Raw genomic sequence first — 26,293 nt, 5'->3', positions numbered from 1 at the left:
CGATCTCCCCACGCAAGACACACAAAATAACAAAATCGAACTCAGGAGTCCTAAAAAATTAAATTAACTTGTAATACTAAAATTTCATGGATTATTCAAACAAAAATGATTGCATGATGCTCTTGTATACAGACATGTATGTGTCCGAGTGTGTTGTACATGAGCTGACATGAACTCGAGTGAATGCATGAACTAATAATCCTGTATGTGTGCCTGGTGCCCCAACACCCCCACGCCTCTCGCCTTTGCGGCAGCACGAGGGGCATTGTGCATTGCGGGGTAGACACGGAGAAAGTAAATAGAGCGAGAACCTCGGAATTATGTGACGAATTGAAACCGAGAACTCCTCCAGGTAAAAACTAAATTCTAAACGACTATGCTTAGAACAGTTCAAACTATTTTTTTAGTCTCGGGATGCGATAGGACTGGACTAATCCGAAACTTAAGCGGTCAAGTTATGAAACAAATGTCGAAAAGACGCCTTCGTTGATTCGTAAAATCTCTTGAGCGACACAACCCGTGCATTACGAGAGACCCAAATACAATGGCGCAATGAAATAATCGAATTCGAGTATTTGACTGTTGGCCAAAACGTCGGACTGATGATTGGTCATCCTCCGTACAGCCCTGATTTAGCACCAAATGATCTCTTTTTACTATCGTTTATAAAAAAAAATTTGCTTGGCCAACGTTTTTCGGCGCCTTAAGAAGCCGTTGATGCATTCCAAAGCCATGTTTTGGAGGAACCTCAATCGGAGTGGAAAAAGTGTTTCGAAAATTGGTTCGAGCGCGTGCAAAAGTGTATTGATTATCATGGATAAAAGTTTCAGAAACAATAAAGCCATTTTCAACAATAAATTACTCCCAATTCATCATCAGGTAGAAAATATAAATAGCAACCCTCGTACGAAGTTAAACATCGTTTTATTGCAACGTACGGCGCCACGGTCTAATAATTGATCGCAGCTAATTCGATCGAAACAGGCCACATTCGTGAGGGTTTACACTCGTCCATCGAAAACTCATACCCCTGATCCTTGCTACTCGTTCTTTTCCGTCAGCACATTGCTTCTTGATTCGACATTGAACCATGCAAAAAGGAAATCGAGAGCGTTACATTTTCGTCCTTGAGAGTTTGAATTTCTATCTATGTTAAAACTACCCTTTTTTTCGGAAGTGTGTTTTAAAAAAAATGAGACGAAACGGGTCTTCTGTTTTCACTTCACACCGACGCAATATGGGGCAGTCTCATTCCGTTTCGTTTTCATTCTTGGCCCCACTTTTACAGATGCTGGGGGAGGGAGGAGTTAAAGCGTACTCAGACGAGAAATGAAGCGATGATACTTTTCAGTACTGCCCACGCTCTCTCCGTCGCCCCCCACCCCTCGCCCCCTTCCATTTCCTCCTCCTCCCCTCCCTTCTCCTATACCACATCAAATATCAATGTCCTCCCCGTCACGTTTATCCAACTTATTCCGTCGCTTTTTACTCTTTGACGCTAACGTGAGAGGACGAAAACCTGACATGGCTTTCCCCGAGTCCTGAGAGTGAGCAATGGAGGCGTGTTCGACTTGGATGCACAGCGAGCGAGATGCAGGAGATATAGCGGAGGGAGGATCTCGAGGGAGGGGGAGGGAGGGAGGAAGAGCGGGAGGAAGGGGGGGTTAGTAGAGAGTGTGGACCGGGGGGGGGAGGGAGGAGTGGGGTCGAACGGTGCAGAAATTCCATTTCACCAACATCCAAAAGGAGGATAGGGAAAGAGGTGGCGGTGACGTCAAAATTTTACTCCCTTCCCGCTCTCTCGGTTGGCCCGGGACTCCGCTGCAAGAGATGCGAATCTCTGTTGGGGCGCGCATGATTTCAGTGCGGGAACGTTTTGGGACTCGAGGAGTTATTTTGAGAGCGGTGTCGCGGTCGGAGTTGGGGAAATTATTTGCTACCCGATGAGTAATGTTTTTTTTAAATGTTAAAAAACAATGCTAAATTGTACATTTCTCAAGGAAATAATTCCACGAGGGGTTTCGTCGTATGCAGTCTCTTGCGTGTTCCTTTCGTTCTGGATTCTGAATCCTGCTGCAACTTCAAAGGCACAGCGTATGGTGCACGGCAGTCGAAGGGTGAATCCGAGGAGCGAGAGCCAATCCGAGCACTCGGTGGGGCGAGTTGGAAATGCGTCGCAAAGTGATGCTAGTGGAAGTGTTTCTGTTTGCCCAGTCAACGACCGACAAGTGGGCAGTCATTTTCATCCTCATCGGATGTCTCTCTATCCTTTTCGCTTTCATGACGAGTGTATCGGTAAGGTCGCCAAATCCATTTACGATCGTTGATCCAATCCTTAGTCTCAAAAGATCTTTCTAAACTCATGCGTGAATTACTGAAGCGCACGGAGAAAGTGCGACGAGCTAAAAACAGAACAAAAAACGATGTATCTGAGAAAGTTAAGGAACAATCCCCATAGTGAAATAGATTCGAAGCGAATTGCTGTTTTCAATCACGGACGAATGAGGTTTGGGGAGACGGGATTTCGTAATTCGGAAAAGTATGCTGTGGGTAGCCTCTATGTTGTTACAATCATATTTTCTTATTTGGGAGAGAGATGTACCAGAATGTCAAGTTATTACACTAAAAAAGGTGAGAGCAAATTGTGGTAGTACCAGTCTTGATATGAACGCAAGATGAAAAAGATTGACGGACGACACTTTTGTGATGCCTCTCCTGAAACTCTCTATCATACGAAAACAAAAAACATAAGTTATATATTGGCTAGATTCCTATGTTACTCAGGGGGATAAGATTTAGGAAATAATACGCGCATCGAGAGTCAGAATGGTCCATTAATTTGCCACATGTTTATTCTGGAACTCATTACACGACACGACATCATTTTCGGTCATCCCTAAGATAAATATCATTCCAAATGTCGATAGAAGAGTGATTAGAGCAATCAGTGGCTAAACAATAAACACTCAACTAAAAAGCTTGGCCTTGTGTGGGAGTGACTCACTACTAAAAGTATAATTGTGTACTCAAGTGATTTGACGCATATAGAATTATAATGTTTATAATTATGTGGCAATAAACTTTAAGAGGAAAAAAACTTTGTGAAAATAATTTAATAATACATTTTATAGAGACTATTTTTTACTTGAATTCAACGTAATTATTCTAAATATCATATTGCATTCATTTTTGGCCTTTTAACGCAATATCTATTTGTTTGCGAATAAATACGGATTAATTTTAGCAGTAACTGTTCCTAAAAATAACAATCTTCCACTGCAAATCCGTGATATAATTGTTAAGTAGTATATATTGAGAAATCGATTACATCCTCATCTCGTCCTGTAGGACAAATTTCATTTGTTCTAAAAAAATGTTTGTTCACTTGCTATAAATTATTTCCATCTATCATTAATGCATTTTATATTCCATTATTCTTTGGATTTTCAAAATTAAATTAATGTCTACAAAGGAAACACACTCCCAAATACAATTGCGTCTCAAAATTAAAATTTAATTTTCCATGAAACTTGTGAATCTTTCAATAAGGCCGACTGTGCATTCCTATCAATTTACATTTTGTGTTGATTTTTACATGACGTTGGCTTTAAAAATAGAAGCTCTGATGAAAACTGATTTTTCGTTTAAACCTCGCCGAACGGTAAATCTGCGGTCAAGAGTGCAAGGATTGCGCTGGAGTTTTTAAGTTTTTCCGTCAGATCGACTGAGTGGGGAGTCGCCGGTATCGATGTGTTTGAAAGTCGAAGGAGCGTTGGGTGTCGCCTCGTGAAGGCTCCCAAGTGTTGACAGCGCGGTCGAAAGAATAAACAGAGAGCCATTAGAATGATTCCCTTGCTCTGCTCTTCCCCTCACTCTTATTGTGGTGCTTGGACTCCGGCGAGGTTTTAGTTCCTTCGGAAGGACATACAAGGTGCGACTTGAGAGGTGGTTCACACAATGGAAGCAGCCTCTTTAGCGACCGATACTGAAAAACACTCGCTTCAACATGGGAATATCGTCGAACAAGTCTTAAGGTTCGTTCGAATAGATGCTTGGTTTGATGCTTTTTTGGCATCATGTAGTTTCGCTTTTGGTAAAGTTCCACTGATGGACGTTATTAGTTATATTTGTGCTACACCTTTTTATTTATATTGTTTTATCGTTATGGATGATGTTTGAATACGATTTATTATGATATTTTCTTCAGGTTGATTAATACGTTTAATTAATCGAAAAAATATGAGTTAGGTTTTGGAAGCAAGGAAATTAAGGGAATTATTTATCGGTAGCCCAAAAATTAGCCATAAACATTTTAGAGGAAAAGCTCACTAGAGTCTTTTTTATTTCTTTTATGATTTGTCAATTTTCCGCCAATTAAGTTAAAAAAAGATACGCTTGCAATGAATAATCAATGGAATTTGACTTACACCGAGACTCTTAACTACGCCGAGCAAGATACGTAAAAGCTGTTTTCTCGATTTGCCTGTAAAGGAATATATAGCGTTTAATGTACGAATATTCACCGTAAGACAACGACATTTTCCTGGGAGACTGGCATCGTACCCTCATGGATATCGCCTTTGTATCAAAACTGTAGTCTCTCTTTGTTTGATTATTTGTTATCATACTCATTTAGAAATCCTAGAGAATTGAAGGAAGGCGCGTAACGGTTATTGCTTTCGTGATGTGTTTCAAGATAGTTGTTTCTCTTCATTCAGCGTAACTCAGAGTCACTCGATCGGCCCTAGTAAATTCATTTTCCCATGGATAACATTGGAAGGCCATCGGGAGTCTCAGAGGCGTCGAAAATATTGCCTCTCATTATACGTTCAGGTCATTCCCATCACTATGCTTTGTGTTTGTTGCATAATTTATCCACTCATTCGTTTCGCCAAACCTGATGCATGACTTTCAAATAAGACGCCATTAGCATGCGAGGCCTGTGTGCCGTCACCGTTCACCCCCCCCCCCCGCCGCCCGACGACGCTCAACTTCAAAGATACCAACAACGAGGAGGACATAAATTTGCCGCTCACAAACAATCTTGTCCACATTAAAATATCTTTTATTTTATTATAGTATTGCGACTGCTCTTGCCTTGCTATCCCTCCACGCCCCTACGCTACACTTTCAGCAATTACTACGTCCTCGTTCGGCATTCCTCGGGCGGCGTCATTTAAATCTGTGGTGCTCCGGAGGATTGCTTCGTCCATCTCGACTCTCGCAGGTGACCGCCCGCGCCGCATTGTCGCCATGCCCGCCATGAAACCACGGCTCCAATCTCCGTCGAGGAAACCTCTCTTCAAACCAACGCTCGCCTCCCCGAATACCTTCCCCCCCTCCCCGCCCTTCCTCTGTCAACCCTTTCCATCCTCCCCCCCACCCCCAAACCCACCCCTTCCGCCGTCAAAATATGTCCCGGGCCACCGCAGTAACGGAATAGCTTTCTATCGAATTATATTCTTGCGGTCAATTCTCATGACGTAGTGACCATGGGGTCATTCTAAGAAATTTGTTGCGGGCTGTAATTCAATTACAACGGAATTAAGAGGGCAGAGAAATAAATTTTGAAGGAAACGGGCCCCCCCCCCCCCAATAAACGGGTAGACAAACATTTTATGGTAATGTTTGGTGGCTGCCAGAGTCTGCGGTGAGCTGGCCCTTACAAAGTGGGAGGTGTAAAAAGTGATAAGATATTCATTAGGGGGGACGGGCAGGGCACTATAGTTGAAAGAGATAAGGAATGACTTAATTTAGTAAACGGCCACCGGAAAGAAAAACGGCCTTTGAGATTGAACCCATGTCATGTCATAATATTACCTTTCTCGGTCCCTTAGTGTGCTTTAGTATAGCATCATTGCCTGCCGAGCTTCCGACGTAAGCTTAAAGCAGTCTTCCTTTATATCTGATAGGATATTTGGTTTTTAGACCTGGATGTTGCGTTTTTGATACGTGATTTTCCTATAATTTATTCGGTTATTTTATTAGGAGATTGTCCGCAATGTCGCTTCATTAACTTACGTAGTTTCCATAGAGTTTTACTCTTTCGGGATATTGGTTATTTCGAATCATGATAGTAGTTTATCATTTCATTCAAAGTTTACTTTCCTATAGATTGGGGTAATTATAAACCCTTTTCCTCTTATACCCAATTTTTGTGCTTTTTATGTAACATTACTTCTAAATCCCGCCGTTTTGAAAGTGTTGCACTAATTGTTTTTGCCAAACATTTGTATCGACAATTGTGTTTCAGAAGACGAGCCTTGAGCGTGGCGCTCTGCTCTTCATCAGTGCGGGTTTTCTAGTCGCATACTCTTCACGCAAACACTGGGAAATGATTGCAGGTTTGTTAATAGCATTACGGTCGTCGAGTTTGTGGTCAAGCACTATTTTTTACACTTAAAAGACGTACTTATCATTCGTACATCATCTTCAATGTAATTAATAAAACAGTAATACTTACTTTTTTCTATTTAACACATTTATTTCCCTTCTAATTGACGCGTTGTTTTACCTTCATCATAATTTCGAAGTTTCAAGTGCTTAACTGCGCCTCCTTGCTTATTAGTTATAATAAATTGTACTTAAATATATTTTGTAATGCGAATTTAGCAATCACTTGGATTTGATAAAATAATGCCTAACCTCTTCTATCTACCTTGTAATTAAATATGTAGTTGCATAAGCATTGTCTGTATTTCCGTCTTGCATATCGTTTCTTTACTTTTAATTGTAATTGTGCTGCATTTCACTATCTAAAGGCGATTTCAATCAATGATCGCATCAAAATGAATACGGAGGAGACATATTAGCTTGCGATCATTTCATTCTTATGCGAGAGGCCAACTGCCGACTCCCCGAGTGTTTACTGTATAGACGTGTCATCATTTTTTTGGCCATTTCTCTAAAAAATCACATCCTAAAGAACTAAACCGTTCGACAAACATCTTTCGTTCTGGAAGGAAGATCGTTCACCGTCCACTGAGATCCTCGGATAAAATCTCTGCCGTCAAAAATTTCATGAAACGCCTCCAATGCCTTTCCAATGTTCGTCCTCCCCCGTTCGCTACCGGCCTACCAGACGGCACGAGGGCAAACACAATCGCGAGGCGCCGGACGTGTCTGCAGGACCCGAGAAAGAGGCCTTCGAATGGCGTTTTACAAAGGATACTCCCCACAGCCACACAATAGTCGAGTTCGGTCCCTGGAAGGGATTTGTTTGTGTTTCGTGGGGCTCAACCCTCCACCTTTCCCTAACAGAGCGAGGGCGAAAAGGAGCACGTCTCGACTCGCCTCCGTTCTTTAACTCTTTCCCTCTGCCTTTGGGGATTATCAGATTCCTCTTGGAAAATGCTGGCTGGCCCTTGGTGGTAGAAGGGAGGTGGAGGGCAGTATCCGGAGGATTGGAAGGGGGGGACCGATGAGCGAGTGGAAGGGGGAGAGGGAGGGAGACACGAGGCCCCGGGAAGAAGACTTCGGGAATGGAAGTGCTAATGGATACATCAGCGGAGATGGGTATTGGGAGAAAGAGTAGATGAGGTATTCGGAAAGACTGTTATTTTTTTAAATGACGAATTCCCGAGCCGTTCATAAGCTACATACTCTTTCCGTCGAGATTTCCATCTCCTTAAAACATTTAAACCTCTTCGCCCAAGCCTCCTTCTTGACTTTCGCTCTCTTCTCCGCTAGAGCGTTGGACGGATGTCTTCTGAAGTTTGGTCTAGACTATAAAACTTCGCCTTTGTCATTGCTAACCTATGGTTGTGATGCCGATATCATTGTGACTGAAGAGGCATGCCGACGTCATAGTATAATTAATAACTCATCGTGTAACTAATTAAAATTATTAATGACTTTAGGGACATTGGAAAAAAACTGGAAAAGTGTGTTGGCATCATAGATTTTATAGTTTTACATAAAGTTGTACTCTGAGTGGAATTCGAAGTTAGATGTATTAAATTAGAAAGTACTTTGGAGTTCTTCTGCTCACAGAATGTTACGGAAGTGATGAATATGCTTGTAGGTCACTCGTAGGTAAAGAACATTTCTCACCGTTAACATAAATATTCTCAACTTCTTCGCATCTTGGCGCAATATTTAAGCATTAAAGAGGTATGAATCCTCAGTCATCGAGTCAGGAAACGGGGTAACCAGCCCTTCTGGTATTCCGTTGCCCTATTTTCCCGTTACAAGTGTAGCCAAACGTCTAATTTCTAAGGAAATAGATTTTATTTGATAATGGCAATCCTTCTTATTCTACGTTATCCACTCTTATTGAAAATGAACCGATTTTTTTGGTGAATGCTACAGTAATCTTGTGACTCGAAAATGTTCATTGCAGAGATAAATAATCTATCCCTTTTCATTTAATAGGTTTCATTAAATAAACGTATACGTACACAGATATAGACGGAGATCACATGGGGTGAATTGCAATTCTACAGGTTCAGACTATCCTTTCAGGAGGAATTTTTATGGGATTGGAAAAAATTATTATGCATATCAATCAGTGCCGCAAGACAAATTTATCTTTATGCATGTTAAAGAAAATGAAGGGGTCGCTCCTTTAAGGTCAACGCCCACTGAGTGAAAGTTGGCAAACTAGCTACTTAGAATACGCCTTTGTGTTATACATCATCCATTAAAAAATAAAAGAATTTCAGAATATGAATGATATTACCGTATCAGCAAATTAAAACTTTTTCCTTTTTTGTGTGCGAATTGAGTGTTATCAAGTTCTCTTGCCTCGGAGAATTCTATAAAGGTTATCTAACTGATTTAAGAGCTGGAGAAACGTGGACTCTCGGCTAATGGTTTCTGTGGAGCATTGAGCCGTCTACGGGTGCGTCATTTACTCGTAAATTGTCTTCTGATCGTTGATTGGTTGCAAAGTATGCTCTCTCTCTCTCTTTCTCCCTCCATCTCTCTCTCTCTCTATCTCCCTCTTTACCATTAATATTTTATGATGGGCAAATTTTTGCAGTTATTTTCGAGAGGAAATTCATTATGTTCATTCCATTTCTTCAAAGGACAATAAGAATTCGTTGTAAGTTTTTTTTTATTATTTAGTGTGTGATAAATGTGTAGAATTTAGACCAATAATTTTTGGCCACAAGTGAGTGTGTTCCACCGTAATAATTCCGTTGAGAAACCTCGGAAAGCAATGTAGGGGCCAACAGATTCCCCACTGTGGGGATTAGGCCCACAGCGAGTGTAAAAACTAAGAACTTTGGGACTTTTCAGTAAGTTTCTTCTATGTGTCGTTCATTATGTCATATTATTCTGCAGGCATAAATTAATACCTATAGTAATGAATTTTCATGTACTTTTCATGTCTTCGGAGACAGTTTTCTTTAGGTTCTCAAGTCGTCTTATTCTATGCCATGTGTAAAACAACATATATGTATTATTGTTGAAAAAATGAACATATCTCTTCACTACAAACGCACAAATACATATTATACGAGCGTATCGTATCACTAGGGAGCATAAAGTGAAGGGGGTAGCACACAAAACCACTTTCCCTTCAGCTTTCTTCCTCATGCTTTTCCTACCACAATTATTCTATGCGCCTCAACACTTTACCAGTATCTACACACTTTGACACAGCCACATGCAGACCCTTGCGAACTCATGTGTTTATTCATAGATGAGGTAGTTACGTCCTGTCGGTTTCCCATTCTCAATCATTGAAACAGGGAATGCAAAATACCAAATAAATTTTCTGTGGGACAAATGTTGTGGATGGTAGTTGAACCAGTTCTCACCACATCTCTGGGGGTGCATTTTCAACAATTCACCCCAGTCGTTTAACTTTCATATGCTTATCACCGACGTATCAATGCATACATCTATTCCACAAACATATGTAGGAGATGAAAGAATCTCTCGCTGACAGCCATGAATTTCATGGGCTCAATGCAAATACGCAAATTATTTAAAACCAGTTGGTAACCGTTTAACAGACAACCTCAGGTGTTTTCATCAAACACACCCCCACTCAACGCAGTGCGACAACCTTTATTAACTCTCGCACTTTTTCATTAGAAGTATATAAATCAGACGTGAATAGCACACCATTCTCTACCCACACACTGAGCATGATTCGATATATTTGGGGGTGTATACTCAAGTTCAACATTCATTCTCACATGCTCAAATGATCTCAGAGTCGTAAATAATCCTTCGCCAAATAATGGCTTAAAGTTAAAAGCGAATATATTTCACCAGCAAGGGAACTTATTGCCGTGAAGATTAAAATTCTTTCCGAGGTTAGGCAGAAACGAAACCAAAATAATATTTTAAAGTGATTTTTTCAAAATGTGAGGCAGTATGAAAAGTAGGCATTTGGGACATACAGCTGAATATATTCTTGAATGACATCAATTGAAAATAAGTTTGATTAGTTATGGTATAGTAGAGCAAGCACTTTTGAAATCTTGAAAGATATACAAATATGCAGGCAATCGAATTTATGACTTACCCATTTGGAATCAAGTTTCATCCTTTGTACATGTATCATAAAACGGTGCCCGTGTCCAAGGCGGAATATGAATTACACACATACCACTCACCCCAGTGGTGGCTCGCAGGGTTCTAAATAAAACTAAAATTGAATCCTAAGTTTCGAGTTGCTAACGAGCTAATCCTTCTCAAACCTGACGTATTGACGGAAATAGATAGGAGGCTCTATTGTCTGATTATTTCTCTTTGAATGGCTCCTCGTGGCCAGCAGTAAAAATTGGTTCCGATTCTAACTGCTGGGATTCAGCGTATTTTGAAACAAAATTTGTTTATTTATCTTAAACATGATTGGTGGTGATTTGAATACCGACCGTAGGTGTTCCGAAAAGGGAGCACTGAGGAGGGAGCTGCTTTTTCCACATTCACCGACTAAATAAATCCTAAATCTGGATTATACTGTGTGGTAGTATGGTGATAAAATGTACATATTCAATCGTCGTCGATAGCACTTGAAGCTCGGCTGCTGGACGGCACACGGGAGTGCTTGGAAACTTTCTTCAAGAGGAGAGCAATGCGGGAGCCGACTTTCTCTCCCCCCTCTCGTTGCCTATTGAAACCAATTACCTGTTCGAACTAAACGCTTGGGATGGACCGTAGCAGTAGTCTCTATTCTATGTTATTTTCTGGCCATCCTAATACTTTTATCGGACAAACAGGGACACGAACAGGGAACGGGAAATTTAATACGCTTGTTTTGGCGACTCAGAATGCTTTCGCATCAAGGAAAGGATTAGGGTGGATTAAATGGGATAACTATTTTCGAACCGAGATTTCTTCGAACAAAGTAAACCATTACCGATTAAATTCTCAATTTCTTCGGATCTTAGTTCGATTAAGTGGTACGGTTACCACATGATACGGTGAATAAATTGAGAGGGTGTTTATCCATCAAGTTAATTGAAGCGATCAAGATAGTGACACACTTTGAATTGTTTCAGGGATTGAATCGAGTTAAAACCAACATTTCTAAACGCTATGTGTAATATTGTACAATTATAATAATTTATGGAATAATTTCTGAAGTTATTTGTATTTTATGTTTAAACTGATGAATTATATTGATAGCAATAACTTTTTTAATGTGCAAAAACCGGCTTGCAAAAGTTGCGGCACATCTTAGAGTTTCCCCGCATCAGAACCCTCTCATATATTATTTTTAACGTGAAAATTCATTATTCTTGCCTTATATTCAAGAAATATTAATTCAAAAGTGATCAAAATCACTGACGGTTGGATTTTAATTGTTGGAGTAATCTCCACTGCGTTCTTTGTTAATCTGTTTATTTCTTCAATTTGACGTCTCTCATTATCAACTTGGCGTATTTTTCATTCCATTATTTTTCTTTCTTAATCTCTCCATTCATAATACCTTTCATTATCCTGTTTCGCGGAGACTGTAACGCTTGGAATGTGTCCAATGCGTATCTTATTCTTGGCAGAGGCTTCAAGAGAATTGCTTTTTATTCCCATCTTCCCCGGCCTCCTTCGCTGGTGATTCTCCCCATTCATTTACTCATCGTGAATTTTTTGCAACGACACATTTCCATTGCTTCCAATCTTTCTTTTTCACCCGCCGTTATTATTCAATGGCGACGTGGTAAAATTAAAGTTAATTTTCCGTGGATTTTGCAATGCGTTTCGAGGTGAATATTTTCCTATTATTTTTCGGATATTAATGTCATTTGTGTGAGTCTTGTTCAGGTGAAAATTTTAAAATGCCATTTGAGCCATATTTTGAAGTTTTAAAAACGAAAGTTATGTTTTCTCCTCCTTCACTATCGTGTATTCCCATTAGGCCCTTTATTAGATTTCAGTTTTCCTCTCACTATGTTAAAAGTATTTCCTCTAAGTTAATCTCTTATTTTACTTACTCCGCCTTGCAGCATATTAAACCCTTTTCTTTCCTTTTTTGAAGTTAATCGTGAGTTTAAAACTTTGCCACCATCGACGACACATGGAAGTTGCATTCTTAGTTGTGTTAGTTGCCGCATGAAAATGGTAGGCATGGAATTTGGAATCTTTTTTACGACTCTTTATTAAATCCACTGTGATAAAGTATTTTTTCGAATTACAATCACGTTAATACTTTCAATGCATTTACTTTGAACCATCGAAAACGCAAATTTTAAGGCATTTTTAAATTACTAATGTTATTTTTCTACGGGGGATATTATTATTATTATTTGTTAATAATATTACATTTCCCGTTCTTGAAATATGAAATTGTTCACAGTTTTTTCCTATCATTTGAAAGAATTCTTTGATGTTTTCGGCTGATGTTCTATCTTTAAATATGAGAGTGTTATTCACATTAATGCTGGCGTCGAACTTCGGGCGCATTACCGCATCTAATTTTTCCATTTCATCGGAATAACTCCATCAATTTGAAGTATAGTTAGCATGGTATAATTCGATAGATTTTTCAATAAAAATCATTTTACAATAATAATAGTTAGGTAGTATATGTTTTCCAATCTTCCATTTAGTTTAATGAAGCTAGTTAATGTTTCATAGCTTAAGGCAAGCACTATTCAAGTAGTAACCATTTTAAAACCATTTCCCCTTGCCGGAATTATTCTCGAAATCAAATTATCTTCTTATTCATATTTTTAATAATAATTTTTAATTGCTGTCACCCAGTTTATTGTAACCACAAACACAGTAATAAACCCGAAGGTTGGTTTGGTAGGTGATGGTAGAGTTCACCCAGTGCGAAGCCCTATACAGCGTGTGAATATTCACACATCAGGGTAGGGGGGTCCAGTTCCTTTCCCTGTGCCGGTTATGGTTTCCCAGGAAGACCTGGTACCCGAAAAATCACTTTAGCTTGGGTGGAGCTGCAGGCACCCAGAGTTCCTTGCCCGGGAATGCCGGCAGTCCAACACTCTACCCACTGGTCTACAGCGACCCACTTCATGGTAACATAATGTCAATATGATCTATGATCCTCCTGCCGCTGTTCCATTGACACCTCGTGCATGTAATCAAATGGCGGAATGTCGACATAAAAAACAGAAGCCTCTGAACGTCACGTTTGCACTTTCTTGAAAGAGGGAGATGTCAACTGATCCGGGTTGATCGGTGACTTTGGGAAAGAGAATCGAGGTTTGAACGGTTTTGCATTCCCGCCACACCAACACCAAAATAAATTCCTTCATGAGGCACGAGATGTAAGAGAGCGACGCAATGTGCTCATCGTTTTTCTTCTCGCCTCAACCATTTATTTGAATTGTGCCCCGTCCGTCCCGAACGGTCCTTATCACCCTTCCCTAATGGCGGCCAGGACCGCGGGGTCGGGTGGACCGACCCAACCAAGGGCGTCGCGGCTGCGGTCCATTTCCGTGGGTCACCCACCAACCACTCCCCCGAAAGCCCTTTCCGACCCACCCTCCGGCCCTCCCTCCCTTCCCTCACCTCCCTCGAGCGCCATCTCCACCATCCCCATTTACATCTCAATCCACCTCACCCCCCCCCCGCCACCCCTCCCTCCACCACCGACCCAACAAACCACCCTTCCACCTTGCCACCCTTTTTTCGTCGCCGTATCAAAATAATGGGAGCGTTCGTAAAGTTTTTGTCGAAGGGGCCGCTTCCTCTGGCGGGCGGTTGGGGCGGCGGGGAAGGGAGGGAAAGAGTCCTTCACCTCTCTCTCAGACGTGTCTTCTATTGTTTGCATTTATTGCCCTCATTCCGTCTCCTTCATCTTTTAATGGCGTTTCTCTCTCCCTCGCCTCTCCCCCCTTCCGTCCGCTTTCCCATCTCCTCTTCCGACCCTCCCCAACGTCCCTTCATCCCCCCCCCACTTCTCCCTAAAACGTCTTCCCCTCTCCCACCCCGCGTGAATGGCGATAGGGCCATCAAAATTGAAAACGAGGTGCTTTTTAATGGATTTTTAGTGAAGCTTGGGACGTGATACGATCGTCGATTGTTTGGCCGCGAATTTACATTCCGCGTACACAAGGGATGTTGCTCGTAATGCGGCGCTCCGCATTTTCGGGGGGACGGTGGCGGCGACGGAAGGGCGCTTATCTTAGCGTTCCGAGATTCGGCAGTTTTGGCGGGGAGGATGGCTTCGGTGGGGGGACAGGGGGGAGGGGTAGCAGAGGGGGGGGTGGTCAGGGTTTCGCAGGGGGTGGGAGTTTATTTTTTTTTAATTTTTATTTTCGCGGCGTCGTCGCCTGAGAGGGTGGACTGGGCATGGGAGGGGTTGTGTGTGCGGTGGGGGGAGGGAGGGGATAGAAGAAAAGAGGGATGATCCGGAGAAGTTTACTCGGGGGGTGGTGTCGATGGGGTGGGGGTGTGTCAATGGGCGTGGGGAGGAGACGGCGGCGCGGCGGAGGGGGAGGAGGGTGAGAAAGGTGTGGATATTAATGGAAAGGAGTCGTTTGGAGGAACTACTTTTTCTGTGCGGGAGACGTCACGAGAAGGAACTCGTAAAACACATTGCCCGGTTGTTCGTTTCAACTTTTTGAGGTTCAAGGTCCTCCCTAAGGCCCCCCTCTCTATTTCATGATAGGAGAGGTTGGGGGAGGGGTGAGGGAAAATAATCGCCCCCCCTGCCCTCCCCCCTCCACGTCCCCTCCCCATCGCATTCTCCGCCGCATGCGGATTGGACTCCCTTCGGGTCCCCTCCCCCGCCACTGCCCCCTTTCTCCCTTATCCATTTCTCCCCCTCCCTTCATTCCTTAAACTATTTTGTCTCGATCGACAGAATTACGGGTTCACTCAACTTTTATGGATTTTCGGTAGACTGCACCCCCCTCTCCTGCTCCCCCCCTTTATTCCAAGTATGGATGCACCGGACGTCAGCGGCTGCGTACAATTTCTGTCTCCCCGCGGTCCCTTTGGGTACATCGTCACGATTTTTTCCATCACCGTCGAATAATTTGTCTCGCCGTGGTGGTCATCCTATTCATTGCGAAGAATTGCTGATTCAATAAGTACGAGGGTCATCCGGAAAGTAGTACCCGTTCGTGCCGCATGAAGTGCTGACGACGCGAGTAGCCGCTGGACGAGGTCAGATAGCTTCAGTGGCTTGTCTGCCTTTTCTGAGCCAAGTTGCGTGACGCTAGCATTGCCTCTGTTGTTTCTGTGATTGTTTACAATGTTTAAAAAAATTGAGAACGCCGCCAGTTGTGAAGTGAGGGCAGTGATTAAATTCCTCAATGCAAGAAACGTTCGCCCATGTGATATTCATCGCCAATTAAAGGAGGTGTATGGAGACAATGTAATGGACGAGTCGTCTGTTCGGCGGTGGTGTCGCAACTTCAACATGGGGAGGGGGAACACACACGACGATGAGCGTTCGGAGAGACCGTCTGTCATTACAGACCAACTGGTGAGCTCAGTTGACGAATTCGTGAGGAACGATCGGCGCGTCACAATTGATGACATCTGTGAGCATTTTCCCAATGTTTCTCGAACAATTGTTCATGAAATTGTTAAACACCATCTGCATTATGCAAAAATTTGTGCAAGATGGGTCCCTCGCGTATCTCAATGAGCTGGCGGCGAAGGACTATGCAGCAGGAATACAGAAACTTGTCACACGTTATGACAAATGCCTTAATTTGCTTGGAGATTATGTTGAGAAGTAGTTTAAAGTATCCTCTTTCAAATAAAATTTTTTATGTTTGTTAATATTTACTTTTGTGTCTTTATTTCACGAACGGGTACTACTTTCCGGATGACCCTCGTATTTCAGCCATTTGCTTTGTGAAGCATGTCATTATATTGCGCCCTGATGCTACATGTTTCAAACTTAAGCGCTGGATGTACACGCATGATTTTGTGCGAACTTTGGTTGATCGGTGAAAAATACGTATGTTTTGAGGAGACGTCTTAGAAATAGTTACCCTTACGTCAGGTGGGCAATTATTCGTAGTTCGGGATCAGTGGCTCATTCTCCCACGTTTCTATTTTTGGACTTGGAAGGCTTACCTTCTCGCTCGAAGGAAACGCTTACAGTCATTTTCTCCAGCAGTGTTGGTTCTTTCCAACAAATGGGGTTCATTTAGTGTCCAAAGTCGAAATATCTCTCTTATCTTGAGGCGTAAAATGAATCGATTCCTTTATGAGTACTGGTAAAATATTTCTGGTATAAAAACAATTAAAATACGTTTGGCAGCATGTGGGAAGAAAATAAAAAGTTACAAATAATGTGACTGGTTGGTACTTAAGCTGCTTCAATTCGTGATAGTGAATATTTGACGCGTGGTAGACTCATCACTCAGATTACATTCACCTATTGTTGCCATACCCGCCTATGTACAAACGGATATTTTCCATTTAGGGATTTTATCTCGTAGATTGAATCAATGATACTGTAAGATTTGCAAACGCCTCTAAGTTCCAGGATGCCATTTTTCCACCAAAATATTCAAGGTGTTCGCAAAACGACGTACGGTCTCGATAGTTTTCGGCCAAGGGTTGCCTTCGGTATCCATTTCACCTCGGCAATCCCGTTTATCAGAGGATGCACAATGAGAGGTAAATGATAATGGGATCAGAAAACAAATATAATTAAGAATGGAAACGGTGCGTTTAAAGACACGCATAGCTCGAATGAAGAATTTAGCGGAAATAATCAAAATTATATGTAAAGCATCCATGAGCAAAATATCGCCGAAGGCCAAAAGGCTTCATAATATTTAGGAATTTGAACGTAAATAAACTCCCCCCGATTCAATCACCAGCCATGTTACATAATTAGCCTGTAGTTTAAAGACTTAATCCGGGATTGAAAGATGGAAAAGAGGAGAGAAATAGAAAAGAGCGACTGAATTCTTAAGGTAGATGGTTCCTTGTTTCATCCTTCGACCTGCCACACCAAATTGTGTCTGGATTGTGTCCTATTCCTTTTCTTTTGCATTCCATTCCTCAAATTTGTATGACAGTTTGTTGGTATAATATGTTGGATCTATTAAAAACTTTACCTTTCGAACGCAAAAATTTCTGTTTGGTTTAATTTAAGAGCAAAAATCGCAGTGGATCTTCGCATAAGGGAGCGAAGGTGCGAGAATTCAAGCTGACTTACTTTCTCGTATCCCGGGCGGCGAACCAATAGCGATGATTGAATGATATATAAAGTAGACATTATACAATATCAGAATGCTTGAGCGTTGGATGGATGATGGGTTTGTATCATTTTAATAATTTATATTTTCCTTTTACTGCGCTTTCGGGTACATTTTATGCATACATCATATCGCATGTTCACCTGAGAATCAGAAGACAGTTCTGGAAATAGGACTTTTTCGTACTAAACTGAAAGTGTTGAAACTGAAGATGTTGATGAATCTTTTTGAGTGTCAATAAACTTAGATCATATATCCCGTAATTAAAATTACATTTTGGACCAGGTATATCACATATAGTATGCTGGCTACTCATCGAGAATTCTTTTGTAGTCTAATCCATATGATAGTGAGATGGTCCACTCTATCTTTACTTTATTTTAGAAAAGTAAATTCTGGATTTCCTTCCAATATTGTGGAGAGTGTTAGCCTATTGGTCGGCTAACCGGAGGAACCGAGATGAAATTTCGGTGGTTTAAGGCTTCCCGGCTTCATCTAAGCTGCGTGATTTTTTGCATATCAGATCTTTGTGGGAATCTGCTGGAAAATATCTGATCTTCCTACCTACCCTGAAGTTGAACATTTTCACGCCACAGTGTGAACGATTTTCAATAGCTTAGAGCAAGGTGTGCTCTACAGTCCTGAATCAAACCAGCCTTCGAGTTGATCACTCTGGTTTGGTTCTCCTAAAGTTCTTGGGACTTCTATATTTTCGTGTAAATTGCATTTGGCTGTAAAATGCTGAAATTAACGCTAATCATTACAGACATTAAGAATTTTGTCGGAGAAAGAAAGCTTTATAATACTTAATGTAGCGATAGCAATATGGTAAGCAACATAATAATAACAAATGCATTTTTGATTAACAATATTATTTTAGATCTCCATTGGTGTTGTTTAATGATTGGTTTCTGTCACATAAATCAGTTAGGCAAAAATCGAGGCACCGTATCATTACAGAAATCACAGCAGAATTACTTTCCGTTATCATTAGATATCCACCATGCATAGTGTTTGGATATAACATCTATGGTCCGTTTGAGGTCTTCATTATTTTGTGGGTTCTTTTGGTATATTTCAACGCCTATCGTCGCAGCAATTCACCTCATTTGATCCATATGCTTACTTCTCTTCTTCGTCTTCTTAATTGTTGGTATAGTCCCTCATTCTGGTGACTCTGTTACCATTGACAGCTCAAATACTCCCACGAGTTGAGTCACATCCTCAATAGTCCAATTGCTTGATTTTTACCGTGACACTGATTTCCAACTTCATTGTAATCACAAGCTTGCCTACAACAGAGCAAATAGCCTTAGAATCCTGGAGTCTCCCTCAATAGCTACTGCACTTTTCTTGGGATATCTACATTTAAAGCTCTCAAATATTTTTTAATATAAACCACAACTAATTCTGGTATTGGATGCTTAAATATATAGTTACCAATCAGCAGCCGTAATTAGTAATTCTCTTGGTAATAGGCGAAAGCCCTTGGTGGTAAATGTGGCGTATTTGGACTTGAGAATAGTGTGAGCAATTTTTTCCGCGGCTAATCAAATGTCATCTCTACTTCTCCTGAACTGAATTCTAGCAGCTTCAGAAAAGTATAACCTTTTCCTGGAAGACCATCTCTCGTTCCTCGGGGGTGGCAATCATGCCGGTTAATACCAGTTCAATCCCTCCTCTCTCTTCCCTCGTGCTCTCCCATGTGGTGGCCCGACGCTATCCTCCCAACTTCCTCTCACCTCCCCATCCACTGCAGCCCCAACACTCCCTCCCTTCTCGCACGGCACCTCCCCGCAGCGTTCATTTGCGTGCGGATGAATTAAAAGCGTGCCAATGGCGCTCCTCCTCCTCCTCTTTGCCTTCCAAGAGCTGCACGCGGGACTTGATCGTGTCGAGCAGGAGGAAGACTTGCAATTGGGTGGAAATAAGTTCCTTCCCATCTAGTTTTCCTTTTCCTCCCCATTTTTCTCCAAACCCCCCTCCTCCGACCCTTCACCTGTCTCGACGAGAGAGGGGGATGCTGAAGAGTGGCATTTTGTAACTTTTGCAATGAAGTGGTTGTAATAATAATTGTAAATCGTGTGTGGATGGAAAGGAAAAGGATGAACGTGAAAAACCTCGTGATTTGGTTATGTGGGGAGAGGCGCCTTGCTGCTTTCTTCCTTCGCGTGTCGCTTGTCGTGTCTCGCCTGTTTTTTTTACGCCGACGGAAGATCGGTGGTGGTTTTTTCTTTTTGTCTCTCCGTCTCTCCATCCTTCCTTCTCTCCGTGTCCGAGCATGCAATGCAAAACCTGGCAACTTATCTCATTAAGGGGGAGTGGTGTGGTATGTTCTTTTGCTTCCTTCCAGGATTCCCAGTTTCGTTTGTTTTATGGAGAAAAACCCTCGAGAGATCGCTCAACTCTTTCCCCATTGCTCTCTCTCTCTATCTGTCGTTCCTCTCTCCCCCCCTTCCGCCCATTTCTCCTTCCTACTGGCACGTACCCCCTCGTTTCACCTCCTTGCCATCACATCTCACCGAGTGCTTGCCATTGTTTGGCTTCTTACGAAAAGGCAACCTACGCATTATTTTATTCCGAGGCATTCGTCATTGCGAAATCCTCCTCCATTAGCCCGGTCGCTTAGAATTGCCAATGCAAATATTTTGTTTAGTGTCTGCCTTCGGAGACAGATGGCTCTTGAGTCGTCTGCATTCCTTCCACTCCCTCTCTCTCTCCTCCTACCCTCAACCCCCAGCGTACCCCCTTCTGTGGTTTCATCTCCTCCACCATTCTTCCCACCCTCTTCCTTACGCGTCACCCCCTCTCCATAATGGATGAAAGGTATCTTTGAGCAAACCATGCTTCTTCATCGGCAATTAAAAAAATAAAACGAGTTATTTTTACAAGTGTCGTCTCTTATTTATTTTTTTTCGCCGTCCGTGCTTGCTGGCCGGGGCATGGCCGGCATTTCGGGAATTTAAATGAGTCGAAAATGGTATGCCGAATTAATTGCGGGATTGGACTTTGTTTTTTTTCTGACAAATTTGACGGTTATTGAAGTGATATTAATGGCGATGTCGTAATTAGTGCAAGACATTGGACCACTTTTCAAAATTCAAATGGTACAAAAGGATCCGAGAAATGTACGCAAGCTCACCAGAGCAGAGTCAAATTCTTCAGAATAATTCGGCACTCATTTCAAAGGCAATGACCCCGATGCCCACCCGATGCTGGTTTTTAAGGAATGAGTTGTCGCATTAATATTTCGCATACTTTATGGTTCTAAGACGTATGTTTTTTTAGCATCAAAGCACTTGCATAAACTGCGGATCTAATCAGTGTTTTACGTTTGCTATTATAGAAAAATCTAGCTACTTAACTATAATAGAAAATTAAATAGTTCTGAATGCTTCATTATCTTTTTATGATAATAATTTTTCATACACAATAAATAATAGTTTTCCATGCACATTCCCTGCGGATATTTCTTTCAATCTATAATATTTTGAATTCTGAATGGTTTATATTACCTATCCGCGATTGAAATTTGTTAGCCTCCGAGAAATATATGGGAACAAGAATATACTTGTTGCCGTGCCAGCAATGTTTAGTTGGATGGCATTATCGATGTTTTTCTCTGCTTACAATACACTTTCCTCCAAATATGAGATGTTTCAGAATGAACGTACAATGTTGATAGATGGGTGTTTATTTGCTTATTAAGCATTATTGATTGATGTGTCTTAACTGCTAACTTCATCTGTAGAACTTCGGTTATTTTTTTTAATTAATCCCTTCTTCCGATGATGCTTGTATTTCGCACAGACCAGAAATGTGTCCAATTAGAAGTTTGCTTTTTTTTGGTATTTCTCCTCTTCAATTTTGATAGAATAAATGTTTGAAGTTCTTATAATAGTAATAATTATTGAAACCGAGGCCAAATTGATGTCTGAAAAAAATATTAGCAGCTGATTTGTACTCATCTTTGCTTTTCTTAGTGCCATCCAGCTCCCCGACTACTTACTTTACCCTCTCTTTTCTTGCTCAGAATACGAATATCTATTACTTCCGAGGAAAATCCATTCATTTGGATGCGCAAGATTGAGTTCGCATTCAACTCTCTTGAAAAAAGTGGTCAGAAGAACGAAAATCAAAGGAGGTGAAATTTATTCCTCGGCGCGTTTGTATTGAAGGCATTAACACTGCTGAAGATGTTTTTGTCATGTCCGGGCAGTTCTCTCATCGGGCATTTTTTAAGAACACCGTCATCATGAATGCTCTCCAAGCTTCGACCTGCCGAAAAACCTTACAAGGCACTCTTTATTACATCATCCATTGTTTAAAAGCCATTGTCTACCACCAGTGATGCTCCTGATTATTGTGAGAGCATGCCTCAGACTCAGGCCGACATTTTGAAAAACCTGTGCCTTCCTTCATAAATATTTCTCCCTTCCTTCCCCCCCCCCTCTCTCTCTCTCTCCCGCTCTTCTGCCTGCCAATGGTGATGATCCGTACGCATTGACCTCCGGATCTCTTGCCTTCCACTCCCACCTCGTCCTCTTGATCCATTCTACATAATATAACCCTGAGGTCTATCTCCTCCGCTCACTCCCTCGGCCTTTTGCTCCATCCAGTTCCTCCCCCCCTTCTAACCTCTCCTCCTCGTGTCCCCACCTCTCGGCCCCTCCTCCACTCCGGTCCATATACACTCCCCTCCGCTCATTCCTCCTCCTCTATGTTGCTGAATCCATTCCATTGGGCTCGGCATCATATCCGTCAATCTATTCGCTTAATCGCTTGAACGCCTTATACGTATTTGCCCCTCTTCTTTTCACCACCGTCATATGGGAACTTCTTCCTCTATAACGCATCAAGGTGTTTTTTGTCTTCTCATCAATTTCTACATTACACTTAATTCTTTATTATTTGGCTTAAGTGCTGGCATTTCTTTTGGCTTCCTCCGTTTGTCTTTGTAGTTCAAGAGTACGTCGTTGTCACATTTAACCCGCGGATCAAAGCCATCTTCATATTTCCTAAGGATGGACGGGCATAATTTGTCCTAAACCGGGAGATGTGGTGTTCCAATATCAAAATGAAAGAGCCTTAGCATAACATTTTTGTTTAGAGATGGACTCGAATCCGTCTTTATTTAGGTGGTCTCCCGGTCGATTGTTCATTCGCCATGTAGAAAAATCTGTTCTCATGGATCGCCATTTTGGAGCGAACGGTAAATTTAAGGACATGAAAAGAAAGGCCCTTCTATCCTTAGAATGGACTCTATGAGATCTTGATGAAAGACATTGACCTTCCAATAAATTATGACAATTAGGGTTAGTTGAACCAGCATGAGACATTGTATTAGGATAAGAATAAATTAAGACTTTTGGTAAGAATGAAACGAAATCGTTACCGGTGTAATGTTTTGAATAACAGAGAACACAACTTTCAATTCGAACGGACGATTTCACCATATCCCATTTTAGCTAGTCGGAAATTCTTAGAATTATTCAAAATTGATATTTTTATAAATTATAATCTGTGACGAGTTGAAACTGGTCAGGTACGGTTTTATAATTATCGTATCCACATGCTTTTATGCATATTTTTCAGAAAAGGCTGCTTAGAGAAAGTAATAATTAAATTAATTAACCATTTATTTCCAAGGATTGCATATATTTGTCTATGGAAATTCTCCAAACCTAATGAAATCTTCTATTCAGTAGGGTCAGTTGTGTTTATCTACTTTTCAACTTTCTCCTTTTTCAGGCTGCGTATGCATATCAAAGCACTATATTCTCTTTGCACAAGGATGGCTTCTTTATTCCATTAATGGCCGTCAATCCAATCATTCTTCACTTAAACGTCTAGGGAGAGTAAACTTTGAATATCCATTCCATTTCTCTTCCGGACCTGGAGTTTTTTCTTTATATTTTCTTATACACTTGTGCACCTAGCTCTCCTGCTTTCCTCCTGACGCCTCCCTCCTTGCCTCCCCTTTTTCACATCCTTCCGCTCACCCAGCCTCCTCTCCACAAGTAATCCTCCCCCACCCCTATCCCTTTTGCTCGAAAACCACCTCTCCCCACTCCCCAATTTTCAGATACCACCACAACGCCTCCCCCACTCCCTCGGAAACCTTCGTCTCCCCACCCACCACCCCCTCTCCCCATCATTCCCCTCCACTCCTCCCCCCTTGTTCCAACCCTCTCCCTTTTCATATTCCTCCCCTCCCGGTCCTCACACGCCTCCCGCCCATCTCCAGAGCCTTCGATGCTTCATCCCCTCCCTCTCCTCACGGGATTCTTACGTTCCCTCCCATAACCTCTCTCTATCTCGCTGCATATCTCTCCATCCCAAGTTTACCACCCTTCGCTCCTTTCTTTCTCTTCCTCGTCTTCCCCATTCCTCTCGCTCTCTCTGTCCACCTCCCCCCCCCGTTTTCTTCTGATGCTCCTGAGTAACTTTTCATCAACCTTCTATTCCTATTAACTACTGTCCATTTTGAGAGAATTCCATTTGCGATCTTTGGTATCAACCCTTCATAATGTTGTTTCCGTTTTTCTTCATCCTTACAAAATGTTTCTTACGTTCTCTTGGCTTCACTGTACTGTATTTATTTTTCTTCGTGGAAAGTGCCCTTGAATTTCTTGAAGATCTCTTTTGACGGTTCTACTTTGCTGAGGTTATTTCTGTTCGCATGGCTATTCTTTAATTTATCCGCTCGTATATACCAACTCAAATGATAACGATGACCTCCATTGCTAAGTACCGTACAATATGATTTTAAATTGATCACTTTTGAGTAACTGTGAGTTACTCTGACGAATGATTTCGCGGCTGCCTTTTTGCAGTATCCGTTGCGCACAAGAAAAGAATATATTCCAAAAAAACCCAAAGTTTCGGTTTGTGAATTTGGCGTTGAAGTCTCCAAATAACATTCTCGTACGTTCAAGTCTTTGCTTGTTCAATCAAGGTATGAAGTCAGTGGCTTGCTCTGTCCGAACCATACTTCTTTCCAAAGCCACGGCTTCTACTTGGATGGTCCTCTCTCCTTTCCATCAACTGGGAGCAAAATCTCCACACAATTCTATCATCCTCCTCCCTCCCTTCTATTCGCTTGCCCTCCACCTCCCTATTACACGTGTTTCACCCAAACCCCTACCACCCCATACCTCTTCCATCTTTGGCTTGTCTCTATAGTGTTAATCCAGGTTGTGGGTAGGGGCGAGGTGGAGCGAAGGAGGAGAGTGAGGGAAAGGCACTTTTGAGGCTTCGTAGGGTGGAGGGTGGCGTTGTGGAATGGGGAACTTCTATCGGGAAGAGCAGGGCAGGGCACCGAGAGGTTTGGAGAATGTGGGTATGATAATAAGTGAAGCATGTGTCTTGGGAGGCGTTAGATATGAGGCTTTCGAAAGGGCAAAAGTTATTTGGAGTGGTAAAACAATGGTGAATACAGGCAATAACATGCTTGTTTTGAAAGAAATGTAATTGGTGCAAGCCAAAGAAGTTATTCGAGTCATTCGATGCACGAAGTGCTGATATGATATTAGCTTAAATATGTTTATAAAAGTACAAATGACCATACCGGAAATATTCACACAACCATGATGGCCTAGCCGTTTAACTTCTGTGTGGCTTTCAGTTCAACCGACGAATTGACACGCTCGTCATCAATAACAGTTCACTTTTAAGTAGAATAGTTGATATTAATATGCTCTTGAAATCAAATTTTCGATGCCTATTACGCTGTTTAGAGTCTATTGTATGACCAGGTTGTATTTTTATTGAATTTGATTGCGATGTTTCAGGCGGTGAAGAATACAAGTTACTCTTACGCAGCACTACCCTTACAACAAAATCTGTTGCCCATTTATTTGAATACTTCCGAAGTTACGGGTGAATTATTCCTTCCTCTGAAAAATGGACATTTATATCCATCTAGTCATGTATGCAAACTAATTTTTAAAAATTACCCATCTAAATTTTACAACGACGACCAAATCACCAACCTTATTCCCGATGTAAATGTCGATTAGCGCTTTGCTATTGAGGCAGTTTTACAAAAAAATGTTATCTCAAGCATGTGACGCAGACTTTATTCCCATTCACAACATTCAGCTTGCTAAATTGTACAGAGTGTAAATCCCTTTTTTTTATAAGGACTCTTGGCGCTGATAGTGAATGTTCCTCCTTCTGAAAGAAAACGGAAATATTTTGTCCCGACATATTCGACGGGAATCAGAATGAACGGTTCCAGGCCTTTCCGAAAGACCGGGAGATTTTTGTCCATAAAGACAACGAGGGAGATACGGAGGAATGTATCAGAGAAGGGCGTCAGGTTGAGGGTGGAAGGAGAGGGAGATAAAGGAGACCGAGGATGGAGAGGAGATGTGCGGAGAGGAGGAGAGAATAGGCTGGGCGCGTTGAGGGTGAGAGGGAACGGCGAAGGAAAGGAGTGCGGGCGAGAGGCGGGGAGGGATGGACGGCCAGGGCGAGGAGGCGGCGGCGGCGGTCGGGGGCCGATGGCGATGGACGGGCGAAAGAGAGGTGATGACGATGTTGACGAAAGAGGAGGAAGAGGGATGGATGGAGAGAGAGGAAAGCATAGAGAGAGAGAGAGAATAAGCGATTGGTGCGCTGGTGAATCCACTGGAACCTGTTCGTGGATGGGAACAGGGAACGCGGGACCCTCGAATTAGTTCGCCTAC

The 26,293-nt window shown here is 42.0% G+C and overlaps 1 protein-coding gene across 1 annotated transcript in view; it reads left to right on the top strand.

The window, feature by feature from the left end:
- The window catches only part of lft (Limb expression 1 family member lowfat), a 377,874-nt gene that overhangs the window by 84,668 nt on the left and 266,913 nt on the right, over positions 1 to 26,293 (top strand). The window lies entirely within an intron of this gene.

Source organism: Hetaerina americana, unplaced genomic scaffold (genome assembly GCF_022747635.1).
Source record: "Hetaerina americana unplaced genomic scaffold, ioHetAmer1.1.p SCAF_10, whole genome shotgun sequence".
In the NCBI taxonomy this organism is placed as follows: Eukaryota; Metazoa; Arthropoda; class Insecta; order Odonata; family Calopterygidae; genus Hetaerina; species Hetaerina americana.
The sequence above is the reverse complement of the archived record's forward strand: the minus strand, read 5'-3'. Positions and strand labels throughout refer to the sequence as shown.